Source organism: Rhinopithecus bieti, unplaced genomic scaffold (assembly GCF_001698545.2).
Source record: "Rhinopithecus bieti isolate Rb0 unplaced genomic scaffold, ASM169854v2 scaffold_4104, whole genome shotgun sequence".
Taxonomy (NCBI): domain Eukaryota; kingdom Metazoa; phylum Chordata; class Mammalia; order Primates; family Cercopithecidae; genus Rhinopithecus; species Rhinopithecus bieti.
In genome coordinates this window covers 1,029,657-1,046,048 of record NW_016804554.1, presented here as the reverse complement: position 1 = coordinate 1,046,048, position 16,392 = coordinate 1,029,657, and positions in this window count along the sequence as shown.

Sequence of the window (16,392 nt, the reverse complement as noted above, 5' to 3'; positions counted from 1 at the left end):
AAGGAGTCTCGCTCTGTCGCTCAGGCTGGAGTGCAGTGGCAGTGGCGGGATCTGGGCTCACTGCAAGCTCCGCCTCCCGGATTTAGGCCATTCTCCTGCCTCAGCCTCCTGAGTAACTGGGACTACAGTCGCCCGCACCACCTCCGGCTAATTTTTTGTATTTTTTAGTAGAGACGGGGTTTCACCATTTTAGCCAGGATGATCTCAATCTCCTGACCTCGTGATCTGCCCTCCTCCGCCTCCCAAAGTGCTGGGATTACAGGCGTGAGTCACCCACCGCGCCTGGCCTGTCTTTTGCTTTTTATTTTAACTTGGAGCCACCAGATCCCCACAGTAGAAAAAAGATTCTTTGCTTGGTCCAGTTTAGTTTCCCTAACATGCTATATTCTTCTGAATGAAGTTTCTACTATCTTCCCAGAATCCTTTCCCACCTTTTCCACATACATCTGACAGTAGAGCCATATCTCACTTCCAACTACACTAATCATGTCATAGATTTCATGCCTCTGATTGCACTACTTGAGATTCCATCAGTCTCCCTCTTACCTACTTCATCTGCTTTGTTCGCTAACAAAGTCGTCCTCAAATATTCCCACTCAAATATTCACCTCCTTTGTGTAAACATCTCAGCAGAGAACTCCTTTCGTCTTACAATAGTACTTTGCCCTAGCACTGTTCCTCACAGAGCAGCATTTGTCACTCTTAGCCAGAGTCTAAGCTTCTTTATGGGGAAAGAGTAGGTATTGATTTTTTATGTATCTTCAAATTCTAGCAAATGCTAGGTATTCAGTAATGTGTTTAGAATGAAGTAACAAAAGATCAAATTTGTTTTACATTGAAGGTTGAACTAACAACTAGAATCTTTAGAGAGTAAGAACTCCCTCAGATGCAGGTGAATTCCCTCATCATTCTACCTTAAATTACCTTTCTTCTTTTTTTTTTTTTATTCCCACAGTTATTCCTGAATTTATTGTCTCAACTTTCATATCTCTCATTAATCCTAAGCCCACTTTATCTCAATTTCAGTCCCTGAAAATTTATGGAAGATTTTTAAGAAAATGGTAAACAACCACTGACAGGGAATTCTAGTAGGAATTGAACTATCAGATGCTGGGTTGGACCAGATTAAATTTAAGGCCCTCTCTTGCCTTGATATTCCATGAATTACCTTTCAGTAACTCACAAATTTATGGTGCCCTTCACGTCCCACCATATGGGCTGTCATCTATTCCACTCTGTAGCCATGACTCTCTTGTGCAGCCTCTCTTTCATCACCTAATTAGTGATACACAAGAGAATAGGTGAAGCACTTATTTACCATCTTACCTGCTTCCTAACAAATCCACAGCCAAGGGGATGTGCTCTGCACAATCAGAGGTTTGTCCTGGCAGATGGGTAGGCTTGATTACATATGTCCGCATACTATTCTTTGTTGTCAAAGGTTAACAAAATGATAAAATGGATAAAATATGCGTGTGTGTGTGTGTGTGTGTGTGTATGTGTTTCCTACTCTGTAGCCATAATCTACATAAAAGAGAGAACAGTGTACTTTTCTATGTATAAAGAAAGTATAAAAAAAATAAGATAGAGATAGATGTGAACACTATGTCACATCCCATTGTTAAATGTATTCAGAAGGTCTGGAGTGAAGATGGTTCAGTGCACCTCTTCTGGTTATAGCTGGGCACTAAAGCTGGCAGAAGCAGATTTGACTCAGGAGTAGCAGTCTCTAGGACTAAATGGATATGGGAACAACAGGGTCTTGAGAACTCAAGTTGAATGTCGATTTCTGTCACAACTCTGTCACATTCTCAAAGATTTCATTACAGTCAAAGAGCAGTAACTTTGTTACTGGTGGGGCATTTAATAGGACTACTAAAATTTTAGATATTACCTTAGTCCCGGTATTTGTAATAACAAATTTTTAATTTAATGCCCTGATGCCCTATAGATAATTCTGCTCCTTCTGGTCAATGGGTGATCATTTCATTTCTTTGTTGATTATTTCCTAAAGACATGGTATATAAACACATTCTACCACAAGTGGTTAAAAACTTTGAAATCTTTTTTCTTTGTGATTATATGTGGCTGGAAAGTTTATTTCTCTAGAGTTATGTTGTTGAAAGCAATTTGGTTTAAGAGTCAGGACCAAAAGTAGAAATTTATCCATATGACTTTCTGTTGTACTTACAGAAGCAAAGCCACTAAATAAGTTTATACAGGGCTCTGAAAATTTACTTTGAGCAGTGCAAGAAAATAAACATTTTGAAACAGTGTTCCTAGAAATCTGGTTAATGCTAGCATCAGAAATTGTGTGTGTGCGCGCGCACGTGTGTCTACGTGAGTGTGTGTGAGAGAGGTGAGAGTGGATAGTAAGAGGTGACAAAGACCTACAAACAATACGAAACAAAAATGTAGTTCATCAAACATCTATAAAGTCAAACAGGACAGAGACCATAAACAAATGAGCACGTTCAGGCTGGGCGCGGTGGCTCAAGCCTGTAATCACAGTACTTTGGGAGGCCGAGGCGGGTGGATCACGAGGTCAGGAGTTCAAGACCAGCCTGGCCAAGATGGTGAAACCCCATCTCCACTAAAAATACGAAAATTAGTTGGACATGGTGGCATGCGCCTGTAGTCCCAGCTACTTGGGAGGCTGAGACAGATAATTGCTTGAACCTGGGATGTGGAGGTTGCGGTGAGCCGAGATTGCGCCACTGCATTCCAGCCTGGGTGACGGAGCGAGACTCCTTCTCAATAAATAAATAAATAAGTAAATAAATAAATAAATAAATAAGAGCACTTTCGAAAACTTACTAAAAAGTCCAATTGAGGGTATGTGGGATTGAAGCACAGTTAGGTATATCCTTGAACCACCCAAAATTGCACTTCATTTCAAGTTCTTGTCAAACAAAGCTCTATATATCAGACACTTAAAATGAAAACTGACATGAGTACCAGCTACTGGATGAAGACAACCCCTTAAGTTTACCTTTTAGCAGTATCTGTAACCTGCCTTTAGCTGTAACTGATTCAAGTGTATGTCCTTGGATTAGAGAGCAGAGCATTCTGGTAGAAAATATGAATTGGTAAAATATAGGTATATGATTTAATGCACCAAAAATGAGTCACATGGAAGACAGAAATTAATTTATATTCATAACAAAATTACCTCTTAGCTCATTGACATCAGAGAGCAAAATAATTCTGGGATGGAGAGGAATTCAGGTTAGAGCTGAGGGATTTTGCCAGTTATACAATTACCTTGTGGCCTGAAGGGGCCAGTGTCTTGCCCTAGGCAATGCTATCACTCTCAAGTATTCCAAAGCCCTAAACAATTCACTCAATTCTCTACCAAAATTGTACGCATAGATGATAATCCAGGGGATCTGGGGAGCTCCAGATGCCCTATTATTAATATCTGGCCTCCAATATTTCATTCAGAAAGTAATGACTTTGGTTCCTTAGACCCTCAGCAAGAAACTAAAACAAATGTGACTACACTTTATAATAAGTGACAAATCTCTCCTTGCTCCCTTTTGGTATTCATTGTGATATCATTAATCAGTGCTGAACTCCTGATAATAAATCTTGATGCTCCCAAGAATGTGAAAATGCATTATTCCCCTGTTGTCCAGTATTTTGTATGCCACACTCTTTGCACTCTTTGTTATAAACAACTAGAAAGTTCTAGGAAAAGCATTTAGTTTAAATTCAGCTATTCAACTATTTCACTTTTGAGACTATCATGACTACCTTGGGATCTCATTAACTGTGAAGATTGCTTTGTCATTTGTCTATTTTCTCTGGAAGGAAAATATAATTTTTTCTTTTTGATTTTGAACCTGTAGTTGAGTCATGTTTGGTTTTTCAATCTATATACTATGAATATGCATATTTGCCTGTTTTAGTATCCAAGGCAGATGATGGACATAAAAGAGAGAGAAAATTAGGTCCATTTGATCCACTTCCTGATGGAAACATTATCCATCTGTTCTTAATAGACCATAATCAGTCCTATTTATTTTCTATATTTTTTCCTAAAAGAAATTTACAAAGACAAAATAAAAGATGCATTTAGGATTTGAGAAAAATAGTTTCCTCATTATGAATCTCTACTAGATCAAATTCATATTGTGTCACAGATTACATCATGAAAGCAATATTAACAAATTAAAATAATACTCTTACAATGTGCAATCAAAACAGGAATAGTTGGCATTTGGTGTATGACTCTCATATTTTTAAACGTATTTTTTAATCAAAATAATAGTAATATCTATTTATTTTTAAAATTAATGGGTTTATAGAATAAAACTTCAAACAAAAGCATATTCTCCTGTATCACACCCAGGTCCTGCTTCCTTGAAGAACTACATTCAATTCTTTTGGCTGTTTTGTTCCATATTAACCTCATATTTCTAAATTAAGTGGTTTCTATGTGTGCATTCATTTAAACTTTATGTTCTATTTCTTCTAATATTGACCCACCATAGTTATATCATACTATTTAATTAAATTAATGTTTACTCACCTTTCCATTATTGTACATTTATTTTGTTTTACTTAGAGTTGAAAATTGCCTCACCTTTCATAATAAGGGAAGCTATTTTTCTCTTTAATTATCACTAATTTATTTCACACTCTTCCATAGAACTGTGAAACACCTTTTAGTACTTTTTTCCACATGGTAAACTGTATTAGATATTATATCAACTTCATTTTTTTTTAAATCAGGAGACATCTGATGTGGAGTCCGCCCAGACTAACTGTATGTAAAATGGATCTTGTGCATTATTCCTGAGCATGGCAGTCTGATCCCCATCAGACTAACTGTATGTAAAAGGGATCTTGTGCATGATTCCTGAGTGTGTGTTCATACAGGCTACAGTGTGAGTGGCAGCCCCTAGCCCCATTGTGACCAAGCTGTGCAATGCAGAAGACCTGTGCTTCCTCATGCATCCTACCTAGTTGTTCCAAACTACACTAGTTGTTCTCTAAGCCTGATGCATGACTGTTGTCCAGGGTCTTCCCTTATTCCCTTCATTTCTCTCTGTGTTCTATTTCCTGTTTTCCGGATTTCATGCTTCCCTCTTTCTTGGTTCTCCGCCTCATTTCAGTGGAGCTCTTTTTTAGCAGGTACCCAGAAAACATGCAAGGCACGAAAAGTTTTCAGGTTTGATGGTGTCTTTACTCTCATACTTGTTTGATTGGTTGGTTATAAAATTATAGTTCAAAATATTTTCCTTAGACTTTTAGGGCATTTCTCACTGTTACTATTGAGAATTGCTATGTCATATTGTATCATGGTCCTTTATGTATAATCATTTATTTTTATCTATAGAAGCTCTTTATACAAAGTGTGTTGAAATTTTATGTTTTATGTGCCTTAGGGTAGGTCTTTTTCAATTGACTGTGCTTGGTGCTTAAATAGGTTTTTCATCATGTTAACTAACCTTCAGTTGTGGGAAATATTTCTTACATAATTTTGCTTCCATTATTTTCCATTTTACCAGCAACACTTACTAGGTAGATGTTTGGTTTCTTGTATTAGCCTTTAATTTTCTTATCCTTTTTCCCTGGAGAGTTTTCCAACTCTCTATTCTTGATCTTTATGTTTTCTTTTTTTAATCTTCTTTAATATAAGATTGACTCATATATTTCAAAGTTTCTATTGAAATTTCTATTTCAGTTATACTGTTTTAACATTTTTATGTGCTCTTTCTGTTCTTAGGACCCCATTTTAAATAAATTTCAATCTTTTCTTGTTTTTTTTTTTTTTTTTTTTAATGAAGTAGCTTCTTTTGTCTTTCAAATAATTTTTTTTTACTGCATTACATTGTCTCTGTTTCTGTCAAGTTTCTTTTATCTGTTGTCTCTTTTCATGTTAGAGGGTTTTCTCAAATCTCTTTTGGTTCTTGGAAATCATTCCAATTTAAAAGTGAGGATTAAAAAACTGATTGGAAACTTTATGGTGTATGCATCAGGTGAGGTGTTGTTTATAAAATGTGGATATAAGAGAGAACCAGATTCATTGTAGGTCCCCCTAAATGTCTTATTGACCTTTTCTCTGGTCATTTCCTCCAGAGATTAATTCACTATACTGTTAGAGTGTCTGGCTGCTAGCATAATAAGAACTCAGGTGGGAGAGAAAATTGGAAACTCATTGTTCAGTACATAGGATTTAACTTTATTCTCATGTAGTTCCTCCCTGCCATCCCCATGTTCTCAGCCTCTCTGGTCAATTTATTTAATGACTAAGGCTCTCCCTCTCTTTCCAGAGGTAATAGTTTGGTTGTCTGAAGTAGACGTCTTGGCCTGAGAAGAGGGATTATCTAACTAGTCCTCATAAATACTTCTGCTGTCAGCACACTACTCGCCAAATTCTCCACTTACAAAGGTTTTCTTGAGGCTGCTCGGAATTCTGTAGCATAAACTGGCTTCATCTCACTGGTGTGCCCCACTGCATATGCCAACATTTTAGTTGTCTCCACACAATTAAGTACGTTACAACTCCGGCATTTCTTTTCCATCTCCTAACATTTGTGGATATCTCTTGCTCTCTGTTGTTTCATTTTATTTTCCTTGTGATTTAAAACTCTATTGTCTTGTTATTGTCATTTTCATAGGGGTTCAGAAGGAAGTAGACATGAATACATGTGTAAAATCTGCCATGTTTAACAAGAAATTTTGTAATATAATTTTATATTTCAAAGAAACTGCTCTATTGAAAACATCTATGTGTTTATATATATTTGTGAATCCTATTTCTATAGCCTATTTCTGAATCTTTATAGAGAGGATGAAAATCTTTTCCCAAAATGTAAGTTAAAAAATATCTTAAAGATATGAAAGTATTTGCCTCTAAGGAGTGGGTTTTAGTATTATAACAAATAGATGTGGAGAGGTGAACAGGAAAATTACTATTTTTTTTCCATAAGCCTTTTCATTCTAATTAGACTTTTAAATTAAGTGCTTATATGACCTAATAAAATCTAAAATGAAAAATTAAAATATGCAAACAAAACCATAACTAGATGTAGGCTAGTGCTACCCACCCACCATTTAGTATTACTTTCAATGATGTTCAACAATGAAGTTTAGGAAATGTCTTTGTTGTTGAGTAGACTTACTTAACTAATGAGCTAGCCAGGACCAGCCTGAATTATTAGTATTTGAATAAATTAATTAAGCAATTATAAGAAATTCCCCTCTGGCGTAAAGAACATGGTAGATCAAATAGGAAAACGCATTTTGAAGTAGATTTTTAAAAGTAGACTATTGTCTTCCCTTCTTAATAAATATTACCACATTATCCATGTTGCTCATGTCAAATATATAAGAGTCATTCTCAATTCAATTTTACTGCCTCATTCCTCATATCCAATCCATCAGCAGGAATTGTTGGTTATACCGAAAATATATCCAGATCTATTTCTCTTGACCATCACCTGACTCAAGCCACCATCTTCTCACTTCTGGACCACTATAATAGCCATCTTACCATTTCCTGGCTTTTATATTTTCTCCCACTCATCCATTCTTTGAACATCAGTCAGAATGATCTTTTTAAAATGTGAGTCAGATTACATTACTCCCCTCTTCAAAACTCTCCAAAAACTCTGTTATATTTAGGTGTCACAGGTGGGTTCCTTGAGCTACAGGATGTTTACCAAGCTGAGTAGAGAAAGAGAAGCATATTTGGCAGAGGAAAACATCTAAATGTGATGCAGGGCTGATAGAATATTGGTCAAACCCTCCATAGGGAGCTCTAGAGTGAATATTCCCCATCAGAGTTCCCCTCTAGGAGGCTGACACTATTGAAAGGTACTTGCCATGCCTCCCTAGTCCTTCAATGCATACAGTTTATCCTGGAGAAGGTATGGCCTAGGGGAAGGCTGTTGGTTGACCACACTTTTTACAGGTGGGCAGTAAGTCCTTTCTTGAAGGGGAGCTTGAGTATGATAAAATAACTTTTTTTTTTTTTTTTTTTTTAGGGGGAGTCTTGCTCTGTCACCAGGCTGGAGTGCAGTGGCACGCTCTCGGCTCATTGCAACCTCTGCCTCCCAGATTCAAGCAACTCTCCTGCCTCAGCCTCCTGAGTAGCTGTGACAGAAGGCACACGCCACTACGCCCGGCTAATTTTTGTATTTTTAGTAGAGATGGGGTTTCACCGTGTTAGCCAGGATGGTCTCGATCTCCTGACCTCATGATCTGCCCACCTTGGCCTCCCAAAGTGTTGGGATTACAGGCGTGAGCCACCATGCCCGACCAAAAATATATTCTCATAATCTCCTATAAGGCTTTGGCATGAGGCCCTGGACACTATCACTAACTTTATTTCCTAATACTTTTATTCTCCATCTCACTGTTCCAACCACACTGGCTTTCTTCTTCCTGCTCCTTGATCACACTGAGCTAATATAAAAGTTAGCTGTCCCCTCTGCCTACAATGCCACTCCATATATATTTGCACAACTATTCCTTGTTGACATTCCTTCAGATCAAATGTCACTTCCTCAGAAAGATTTTAACTCCCTGTATGAGGCCATACCTCCAACTCTGGACTCTTTTATATCGTTTTATTTTATTTTCTTCAAAACCTTCACTTATCACTATGTGTTTTAGTCCATTCAGGCTGCTATAACAAAACGTCATAAACTGGATGGCTTGTAAACAACTTATTTATGTATCACAGTTCTGGAGGCTGGGAAATCCACGATCAAGGTGCTGGTAGGTTTGATGTCTGGTGAGGGCCTGTTCCTGGGTGCATACATAGTGCCTTCTCACTGTGTTCTTATGTGGTGGAAGGGCTAGCTAGCTTACTGGGGTCTCTTATAAGAGTACTAATCTCGGGCCAGGCACGGTGGCTCATGCCTGTAATCCCAGGACTTTGGGAGGCAGAGACAGGTGGATCATGAGGTCAGGAGATCGAGACCATCCTGCCCAACATGGTGAAACCCTGTCTCTATTAAAAACACAAAAATTAGCTGGGCGTGGTGGTCGCATGCCTGTAGTCCCAGCTACTCGGGAGGCTGAGGCAGGAGAATCACTTGAACCCAGGAGGCAAAGGTTGCTGTGAGCCAAGATTGCGCCACTGCACTTCAGCCTGGTGACAGAGCGAGACTCTGTCTCAAAAAAAAAAAAAAAAAAAAAGAGGACTAATCTCAACCCTGTCCTATCCTGCACTGGAATACAAGCTTTGTGAGAATGAAAACCTTCAATCTTTTTTTGCTCTGGCATCCTCAGCACCTAGAACTGTGTCAAGAATATATATTGAGCACTTAATAAATATTATTTTATCACATATGGAACATATGTGTTCTAGGATATATACACTGAACATGGGATACTGAGAATGAAGGGAAGCAGAGAAGTATTTTGGGAAACAAATGGTTTATCCAATGAAGGAAAGATTCTCCAGATGTAAAGCATAGATACCCAGTGTTCCAGCTGATTGCCCAGGAGCCTTTCTGACCTCCTCCCCTGGTTCCACCCAAACTTCATCATGCTATACAGACCTCAAAAGATTAAACATAACTTGCAGATAATTTAGAGTGGCAATATGGGTTTCGAAACTGTATATACTTTAATGTTTGATAATGAAGCTAAATTTTTCTTCCTGCCAATACTTGATATCAATAATTAAAGAATAACACTACTTTGTGCAGTATTTTTACTTATTTTATTAATAAATCCTCCCATTAACTCTGTGAGTTAGATAGGACAAATGCTATCACCTACATTTTATGGGTGAATAAATGGAGATCAGAGAGGTTAAATGACTTGTTCAGGATAAACAGTGTTTAGACATTTTTACTCTAAAATTTCTGTTTTATTCTACATTCACAAAATAAAGCATAACAAAGTGACTGCTGACAACTGTAACACTGAGTAACTCTTTTACGGGTATGGGTTGATAGACAAAAGACATAATTTGTATTTTCCTGATTATTTTCTGTGTTCTTTCCTTCATTGGAGAAAGTAGCAAGTTCTGCATTTTCTGCCTCAGGGAAGGCAGAAATTCAACATTGCCTGCCAGATGCCTCCTTTTCTAAAAACTGAAGCCCATTAATCAGATTATGCTGGGCTTTCTGAAAGTAGAGGAAAGAGGCTGCCTTTGAGAGAAATATGAATTGGAAGAGTGCATGCTTTCTCTCAGATTAAAAAGAGATTGTTAGAATACAGAAAGGAGTAGAAATGTGTGAGCTCTTCAACTGTGGGGCACTAATGCCCTTCTTCCTTGCCATCCTGGGTAGGCGGCAATACCTGTAAAGAAAATGGCTGTTTCTCAGTTTGCCAAAAAGCGTTATGCTCTAAGCATAGCATCAAAGCATGAGAACCACTGTAGCTGAATGGACCAAATGAATGTTACTTTGGCCAAAATAAGCGTGAACTAAGAACTATTGACTTGACACATTGTAAGACTCTGGCACCTGTGAAACATCCGGTGTTGGAAGAGTTACCAGAGGGAGAATAATGATGCATGTTGAATTTCATGCCCTTCTCTCTGAGAGACAAATTTATAGTCACAATTAATTTGACAGAAAGAACATGAAAAAATTTGGTAATATTTATACATCTGATATTGTGGGCTGTATTAATATCCATTTATTGCTGTAACTAATGGTGAGAAACTTGGTAGCTTTAAACAACACAAATGCATTACTTACAGTGCTGGAGTTCAGTTCTAAAATCAAGGTGTTGGCAGGGCTGCATTCCTGCTGAAGGCTCTGGGGTAGACTCTGCTTTCGTGCCTTTTCTAGCTTCTAGAAGCTCCCTGAATTTCTTGGCTATTAGACCCTTCTTTCATCTTCAAAATCAACAGGGCGATATCATCGAATTTCTCTCTCCTTTTCCTTCTATGACCTTCTATCATCACGTCTTCCTCTCTCTGACTTTGCTGTCTCCCTCTTTCCCTTTAAAGAACTTTTGTGATTACATTGGATCCACCTGGGTAATACAGACTGCCCTCCTTCCTCTTAAGATCCTTAACTTACATCTTCAAACTACCTGTCATAATGTAAGGCAACATATTCATAGGTTTTGGTTACTACATGGATAACACTGGCAAGGCAGGGCACTAATCTACTTACCACACGAACTGAGAATGTTGCACATAAATGTCATTTGGAGCAGAACACAATTTTAACTCTAGGAGGTGAGTACCAAAAACAATCAAACAAACAAGATAACTCATGCTGAAATGTTTTATTACTTTTTATCACAAAAAAATCCCATATTCGGCCAGGCAGAGTGGCTCACGCCTGTAATCCCAGCACTTTGGGAGGCCAAGGCAGGCAGATCATGAGGTCAGGAGATTGAGACCATCCTGGCTAACACGGTGAAACCCCGTCTCTACTAAAAAAATACGAAAAATTAACCAGGCATGGTGACAGGTACCTGTAGTCCCAGCTACTGGGGAGGCTGAGGCAGGAGAATGGCGTGAACCTGGGAGGCAGAGCTCGCAGTGAGCCAAGATCACACCATTGCACTCCAGCCTGGGCAACAGAGCCAGACTCCATCTCAAAAAAAAAAAAAAGAGAGCTCCACAAAGTTGTTGGATATACTACAGGGATTTGAAAAAAATGGAAATAATTATAAAAGGCTTAAAAGAAAATTTGAACAAAGGGAGAAATGTACTATGTTTCACTCATGTCCGTGTGAAGAGACTACCAAACAGGCTTTGTGTGAGCAACAAGACTCTTTATTTCACCTGGGTACAGGCGGGCTGAGTCTGAAAATAGAATCAGCGAAGGGAGATACAGATGGGGCCGTTTTATAGGATTTGGGTAGGTAAAGGAAAATTACAGTCAAAGGGGATTGTTTACTGGCAGGCAGGGGTGGGGGTCACAGGGTGCTCAGTAGGGGAGCTTTTGAGCCAGGATGAGCCAGGAGAGGGAATTTCACAAGGTAATGTCACCAGTTAAGGCAGGAACAGGCCATTTTCACTTCTTTTGTGATTCTTCAGTTACTTCAGGCCATCTGGATGTATATGTGCAGGTCACAGGGGATATGATGGCTTAGCTTGGGGTCAGAAGCCTGACATTCCTGTCTTCTTATATTAATAAGACAAACAACATAAAATAGTGTTAAAGTGTTGGGGCAACTAAAATTTTGGGGGTGGCATGGAGAGATAATGGGCGATGTTTCTCAGGGCTGCTTCAAGAGGGATTAGGGGTGGCGTGGGAACCTAGAGTGGGAGAGATTAAGCTGAAGGAAGATTTTGTGGTAAGGGGTGATATTGTGGGGTTGTTAGAAGAAACATTTGTCATATAGAATTATTGGTGATGGCCTGGATATGGTTTTGTATGAATTGAAAAACTAAACGGAATAAGAGAAGGAGAAAAACCAGTATTAAAGGACTAAGAATTTGGAGGACCCAGGACATCTAATTAGAGAGTGCCTAAGGAGGTTCAGCATAGCTCTGCCAGCACAGATTATTTATTTACTTTAAGAGTTAAGAGTGGCGGTTTGAGGATAGCACTAGGAGATATCAGCTGTGATGACTTGGAGAAACAGTGTAAACTGGCAGTGTAAACAAGAGCAGGGCATTTATGAGTAGTTGAGAACGGTGAATAGGAGTATGACTAGACAGAAGATAGCAGGGGTGACAAGTTTTTTGGGGCACAGTCCAAGTTGGTCTGGTGTCTGGAATGAGACTGGGGCCTAATAAAAAGGAGCGTCCATACAGGAGCTCAAATGGGCTGTACCCTGTAGCATTCTGAGGACAGGCCTGAATTTTGAGAAGGGAAAGTGGTAAAAGTATTGTCCAGTCCTTTTTCAGCTGGTGGCTGAGCTTGGTGAGGTGTGTTTTTAAAAGACCATTAGTTCACTGAATACCAAGAGCCTGAAAAACTGCTTGGGTGATTTGATTAATAAAGGCCAGTCCGTTATCAGACTGTATAGAGGTGGGAAGGCCAAACAGAGGAATTATGTCTTACAGAAGGGAAGAAATGACTGTAGTGAACTTTTCAGACCCTGTGGGAAAGGCCTCTACCCATCCAATGAAAGTGTCTACTTAGACCAAGAGGTATTTTAGTTTCCTGACTCGAGGCATGTGAGTAAAGTCAATTTGCCAGTCCTGGTGGGGTCAAATCCCCGAACTTGATGTGCAGGGAAGGGAAGGGGCCTGAGAAATTCCTGAGGAGTAGTAGAATAGCAGATGGAACACTGAGAAGTGATTTCCTTAAGGATAGATTTCCACGATGGAAAGGAAATGAGAGGTTCTAAGAGGCAGGCTAATGGCTTATAACCTACGTGGAAGAGGTTATGAAATGAAAACAGAATAGAATGGGCCTGTGAGGTTGGAAGGAGATTTTTTCCTTGGTCCAAGGACCATTTGCCTTGTATGGGAAGAGATCGATAAGTGTAAGTTTCAGTGGGGGAGTAGGTAGGAGTGACCAAATGAGAAGGAGCAAAACTGTCGTGAGGGATAGAAGTTGAAACGCTAGCTGCTTTTTTAGCTACCTAATCAGCATAAGCATTGTCCTGAGAGATGGGATCTGATGCCTTTTGATGGCCTTTGCAGTGAATGACTCCAGCTTCCTCTGGAAGTAAAGCAGCTTTGAAAAGCATTTTTGTTAAAGAGGCATTAATGATAGAGGACCCCTTGCATGGTGAGGAAACTTCTTTCAGCCCATATAACAGCATGGTGGTGCAGGATATGGAAGGTGTATTTAGAGTCAGTATAAATATTGATGTGTAGTCCTTTTGTAAGAGTGAGGACTCAAGGCAATGAGTTCAGCTTGCTGAGAGGTAGTGGAGAGGGGCAGAGTGCTAGCCTCAATGATAGGTGTGGGAGATACTATAGCATAGCCTGCCTTTGCTGGTGTGTGGCAATTAGGCCCGGTGGAGCTGCCATCGGTAAACCAAGTGTGTTCAGGGTGAGGAACAGGAAAGAAGGAAATATGGGGAAATGGGGTGAATGTCAGGTGGATCAGAGAGATACAGTCATGGGGGTCAGGTATGGTATCAGGAATAATGGGGGAGGCCAGATTGAAGTCCAGGCCAGGAACAATGGTAATTGTGGGAGACTCAACAAAGAGTGAGTATAGCTGAAGGAGCCAGGGAGCAGAAAGTATATGCATCAGGTGGGAGGAAGAAAATAGATTTTGGAAGTTATGAACACTGTAGAGAGTGAGTTGAGCATAGTTTGTGATTTTTAGGGCCTCTAAAAGTATTAAAGCAGCAGCAACTACTGCACGCAGACACGAGGGCTAGGCTAAAACAGGTCAAGTTGTTTGGACAGAAAGGCTACAGGGTGTGGTCCTGGCTCTTGTGTAAGAATTCTGACCACACAAACCCTGCCTAGGAAGGAAAGGAGCTGTTATTCTGTAGAAGGGATTGGGGTTTGGGAGATTAGTCAGACACGAGCAGCAGGGAGAGCACATGTGTTTTTATGAGAATTATGCCGAGATAGATAACAGATGAGGAAGAAATTTGGGCTTGACTGAAGGAATGGGGGCTGTCTGTGAAGCCTTGCGGCAGTACAGCCTGGGTAATTTGCTGGGCCTGATGGGTGTCAGGGTCAGTCCAAGTGAAAGCGAAGAGAGGCTGGGATGAAGGGTGAAAAGGAATAGTAAAGAAAGCATGTTTGAGATCCAGAACAGGATAATGGGTTGTGGAGGGAGGTATTGAGGATAGGAGAGTATACGGGTTTGGCACCACGGGGTGGGTGGATAGGCAAAACAATTTGGTTGATATGGCACAGATCCTGAACTAACCTGTAAGACTTGTCCGGTTTTTTGGACAGATAAAATGGGGGAATTGTAAGGAGAGTTTATAGGTTTTAAAAGGCCATGCTGTAACAGGCAAGTGATGACAGGCTTTAATCCTTTTAAAGCGTGCTGTGGGATGGGATATCGGCAATGAGCTGGGTAACAGTGATTAGGTTTTAATGAGATGGTAAGGGGTGCATAATCGGTTGCCAAGGAGGGAGTAGAGGTATCCCATACTTGTGGGTTAAGGTGGAGAGATAAAAGGGGAGGATGTGAAGGAGGCTTTGAACTGGGGGAAAAGGCAGCAATGAGGTGTGGCTGTAGCCCAGGAATAGTCAGGGAAGCAGATAATTTAGTTAAAATGTCTCGACCTAATAAGGGAGCTGGGCAGATGGGGATAACTAAAAAGGACTGCGTTAAAGAATGTTGTCCAAGTTGGCACCAGAGTTGGGGAGTTTTAAGAGGTTTAGAAGCCTGGCCGTCAATACCCACAACAGTTATGGAGGCAAGGGAAACAGGACTTTGTAAAGAAGGTAATGTGGAGTGGGTAGGCTCCGTATTGATTAAGAAGGGGACAGACCTACCCTCCACTGTAAGAGTTACCCAAAGCATCCATGATGGTCCAGGAGGCTTCTGAGGCGATAGGGCAGCATCAGTCTTCAGCCACTAAGATGAGAAGATCTGGGAAGGAGTCAGTCAGAGAGTCTTGGGCCAGAGTTCCAGGTCTCTGGGAGTGGCTGCCAGGTGAGTTGGACAGTCCAGTTTCCAGTGGGGTCCTGCACAGATGGGACACGGCTTAGGAGGAATTCCAGGCTGCGGGCATTCCTTGGCCCAGTGGCCAGATTTCCGGCACTTGAAGCAAGTTCCTGGGGGAGGAGGTCCTGGAGGAACGCCTGGCTGCTGTGGTTTAGGTATTTGGAATTTCTTGTGTGCTGGACACGTGGCTGGGGTTTCTCTCACAGTGGAGGCAAGGAATTGCAACTCAGAAATATGTTGCTACTTGGCTGCCTCTACTCTATTATTGTACACCTTTAAGGCGAGGTTAATTGAGTCCTGTTGTGGGGTTTGAGGGCTGGAATTTAATTTTTGGAGTTTTATTTAATGTCAGGAGCTGACTGGGTGAAAAAATGCATATTTAGAATGAGATAGTCTTCTGACCCTTCAGGGTCTAGGACTGTAAAGAGTCTAAGGGTTGCTGCTAAATGGGCCAGGAAGTGGGCTGGGTTTTCATATTTTATGAAAAAGAGCCTAAATGCTGATTGGGAGAGGTCGGATAAGGAAAAGGCGCATTAACCTTGACTATGCCTTTGACTCCAGCACCTTTTTAAGACGAAATTGCTGGGCAGGTTGGGGAGGGCTAGTCACGGAACAAAACTATAAGCCGGACGGGGTGTGAGGAGAGGTGATAAAAGGATTATAGGGTTCGGGAGCGGAGTCTGAGGAAGAATTGAGACCTGGCTCGACCTGGCGAGGAGCAGCCTGGGGAGGAGGTGAGAGGTCAGATGGGTCGGTAAAAAAGGAAGATTGGAAAGACTTAGTGATGCTTGGGGTTGGGACTGAGGGGACAGGAGGGAGGGAAAGAAGGAAGATTAGGGATGAGTTGTATTGGAAACAGAGACTAGGGAGGGACTGATGTGATGTTAGGCACCTCAGACAGTTTGCCCATTTTACG